Here is a 4,260-nt window from a genome sequence, read left to right on the forward strand (position 1 = left end):
TAGCCCGAGAGCTTGAGGGGTGTGTCTCCTTCTCCGCCCCCCCCGCCGCTCACCCTCGCCCGCCACTCCGCGAAGGGACGGGGCCCACCACTCTGCGAAGGGACGGGGCCCCCCGCCCACCTTGCCAGGTGCCGCTCCGATGTGAGGCTGGCTAACCTTTCGCGTGGGGAAGTCTCCAGGAGGGCGCGTCTGTCTCCTCATTACCATAATCCGGCACTTTCCCTCCGAGACTTTAATTAAAAGCAGCCAGCAGAGGTAATTATTTCTTACCTTGACACGCTTATTTATGGGCGGAGGCCGAAGAGGCCGGCTGGGGAAGGGAAGGGGAGGCTTTTGAAGATGCCTCCCCCCCTTTTTGCTTCCCCTTCTGACATAACTTCCAGTGATGTCAGGGGGCGTGGCATATGCTAATGACAACTTCGACCCTGCGGACCCAACGCTTCCGCAAGCCCGATTGTTTCTGCGCATCCTTCCCTGAAACAAATAATTCCCGGGTCGCCGGCTGAGAACGTTCCCGGCGTTGTGGGATTCGGGGACCTCCGGACGATTTATTTCCCTTCCCGGTCCTTAAAGAAGCTTATGCTGGAAGAAACGGAATGCTTCCAGGTGATGTTGGCAGAATGGGGTCTCTCTCTGTTGACTCTGTCCCTGGCCGCTCTCCACCCAGCCAATACAAGGACTGGAGGGGAATGCGAGGGTCCCAGGGAAACGGTCCTGAATCCTGCGACGCCCGGCTCGCACAGCCCTTCGTTTCTCTTCTGCAGAAGGGGGGGGGGTATAACCAATGCTCCCTCTAAGCTGCGGAGTCCTGTGAGCAAGAATTCTCCTTTGTGAGCTACTATCATTCAAGTGGTGAGCGAACCATTTGGCCACTGCGCAGATTAGTTTGCTCCTTCCTGAGCGAAGGCAAAAATGTGTGAACCGGAGGCTAAAAAACTGCGAGCTGGCTCACACTGACTCAGCTTAGAGGGAACGCTGGATATCACCCCGGGAGATCTCGATCCGTGCGGCCAAAGCTCGCCCTCCAAACGGGAAGATCTCCCGGGCGCCTCCCGGCTCCGCGGAGGAGAGTTGTCTCCCGGCTTCTACCCATTGTGGGGAGGGGGGGTTACGCAGGAGACCTTCCCGCTGAATCGTGGCCGCCAGACAACCGGGCGCAGCTCCGCGCGCTCCCAGGCAGAGCCGCTTCAAGCGAAGCCCCTTGAAACGAACGGGGTTGAGCGGGACCAGCTCTGCGTGGGATCGCATCGTAAAATGGGGGGTGGGGGGTGCTGGAAGAGGGTTTCCCCACCACTTGGAAGGGGGCGGCAGCTCACTCTCGAGAGTCTCCCCTTGCAAACAAAACTTCATTCGCCTCTTTCCCAACGACTTTATTCCGGTCGAAATGAGGCGCTGATAGAGCGGGGTGAATGACCGTTGTCAAATCCAGCGTTGGCGGCTTTTGGGGGGGCGGGGGGGGACACACACAGCCGGCCGGGCGGGATGGATGGGCGGAAAAAATAAGACCAGAGAATCTGGATCGCGCCAACCGCCCGTTCCCCATCTCCGTTTTTCTCATCCAAGGGAATCCATCCGGCTGCTTATCGGTACCTAGTTGTCGCCTTTTTGAAAAAAAGAGGCGCCCAGACCTCCAGCCGACCCCACGATTCCGAATCAACTTGGCCCTGAGAATCCGGATCTGCTCTAGAGGGACCCTCTCGGTCCATCTCCAGTTTGCAGGTTTCCGGGGAGGGGACGACGACTTTCTCTCGGGGCCAAGTGCAGCGAGTTGTGGGTCCAGGCTGGAAAACGACGTCTTTCCTGGGTGCCAATTTTCTTTTTCCCGGGGTGGGTTTTTTTTTTGGGAGATTTTCCCCCTGCTGTCCGCGCCCCCCCCCCCCGGAAATAGCGAAAAAGCCCTGCCTTCGTCTCGAGGGAGAAGTACCCGTCTGCCTGCTAGCTTTTCGCGGCTACCTCTCCAGTTCTCTCAAACGAGAAAGGACCGCGCTTCGTCTGGGTGGCGAGCCCGGGGTCCCTGCAACACACGCACAGACACAAACGCACGCCACACACACACACACAGACCCGTCTTCCTTTTGGACAGCCTTTCTCCTCTCCTCCCTCTCCCCCTCCCCGACTGGGGCTGGAGGGTCGCGGCTACAAGGGGCTGCCTTGTGTGAAGCCGGTCATTAAAATGCAATTCTCGCCAACAATGCAAAGAAGTCATTCTGCGGGGCGGAAAGGCCAGTGCGGAGGGGGATTTTCCTTTTTTTAAAAGAGGGGAGGGCAAAGCCCGTTCCGGCTCTCTCTTCTCCGCTCCCCGCCTGAAATTCCCAAGCCGAAAAAAGACAGAGACACCAGATCTGGAACCGGTAACGCGCCGCCGCCTGCCCCCCCCCCCCACCCGCCTCCCGCCCCCCCCCCCCAGCCGCCTGCCGCCCTTCTCCCTCTTTCTTTCTCTTCTGGCTCCACTCGGAGGTTTCTGCTCCAACCCAGGTGCCCCCCGCCACTTCCCGGCATTGTCTGACGCCTCCTCCCGCCAGCCACCCCAAAATGTTGCCCGAGCAACGAGTGCCCCAGTCCGCACACACCCCGGCCCTGGTGTGCAATTTCTTCCCTTCCCCTTCCCTTCCCTTTTTTCTTTTTCTTTTTTGCCAAGAAATAAAATCCAACCCGTCATGCTGGGAGAACTGACCCCCCCACCCCCAAACCTCCCAATTTCGGGGGAGGAGGACGCGGGCATCTTTACTTACCGGGAATCAGGTCAGGATTGTAATCCTAAAGGCGGCGGGGAGCGGGAGCGGAAAAAGAAAGGGAGGGACCGCCTCCCGCAGAAAAGTGGCCAGGAAAAGGGCCCCCCTCAAAAAAATTTGTCAAAATTCAAAAAGAAGGGACGCCTCGAGGCCCCCCTCTTCTCGGGGGCGGGGTGGGGTGGGGGCGTCCCGCCAATGTCTATTGTATCAATGTATTTCCCATGGCCGGTGGGGAGATGCCGGGAGCGTTCCGTGTCTTCCTGCGAGCTGGGCGCAAAAAAGAGCTGGCGGAGAAGGGAGCGAGAGAGCGAGCGGGGGACGGAGGGAGGCGGCGAGGGGGAGCGGGCGGGCGAGAGAGGAGGCGCGACTCGTGCAGATGGGCCCGATGCAGTGGCTGCCTGGCACCCAGGCGCACCGTTTTTGTTTGCGGCACATCATCTGCCCAATGACGCGTGACAGCCCCACCTCCCCTCCCTGCTTAACCCTTGCCTGGGCGCGGCCCTCGGGGCCTGGCGGCGCGCTCCAGTCCTCCGGCTCGCCTCCGAAGAGCTGCCGCCGCCCCCGCCGCCGCCGGGGAAGGCGTATGTCAGTCTCTCTTTCTCCCCACCGCCCCTGCTTCACCCCTCCGGAGCGGCCTTCCCCGAAAAAGAAAGGGCCACTGAGTGAGTGTGAGCTAGCTCACAGGGTTTTTTTTCAGCCTCTTGGCTCACACATTTCCGTCTTCGCTCGGGATGGAGGGCTCCGGAACAAATCGATTCATGCAGCAGCCAAATGGCCCGCTCACAGCTTTAAGGCCAGGAGCTCACAAAGGAGAATTTTTGCTCACAGGACTCCACAGCTTAGAGGGAGCACTAGTTTGGGCACGGGAGGGTTGGGGAGATTTAATGCTTGAGATAAAAATCAGGACCCCGCTGGGTCCAAAGCGGCAGGACGAGTTCCCGGAGCAGCTTCCGAACCGTAGGAGGTTGATTTTTTTTTTTCCGGATCGGTTTTGGGGTCTTGGACCTGGAAGGGTCGTTCGGATCCCTTGGGAATGGCGAGCAGCCAAAGCGAAGTCGTCTTCCCGGCGCGGCGATCTCGGGCGTGCTGATTGGCTGGTTGGGGGAATGTTCTACGCCGCCTCTCTGGGGAACGGGCTGGAGGCGGCTTGCGAAACACAAGGCAAAAACGGAAGACGTCCGTCAAGGGCGTTAAAAGGGAGCGTCCCTCGAGCAGAGCCGAAGCCTAGAACAGATCCGCTTAAAATGGGGTTGAGAACATTTCTAAACCGTAAAAAGGACTATGGAGTGATTTTAAAAAAACAACCCCCCCCCAATCTCTGATTTAAAAGCCTGGGCAAACAGAAAGGGCATCTGAGAGAAGGGAGGTGAGGGGAAAGGGCATTCCAGGCGCCACCACTGAAAAGGCCTGACCTGTGAAGGCGGGACAGAGATGAAGGGCTTGTGAGGGGGCTCTTAGGGGGGGGTTGGAGAGGGGGATGGAGGTATGGGAGGAGGCAGTCCTGGTCCCTGGTCCCGAGCTAAATGGA

The sequence above is a fragment of the Gekko japonicus genome, unplaced genomic scaffold, assembly GCF_001447785.1.
Source record: "Gekko japonicus isolate JY-2015 unplaced genomic scaffold, Gekko_japonicus_V1.1 scaffold2874, whole genome shotgun sequence".
Lineage (NCBI taxonomy): Eukaryota > Metazoa > Chordata > Lepidosauria > Squamata > Gekkonidae > Gekko > Gekko japonicus.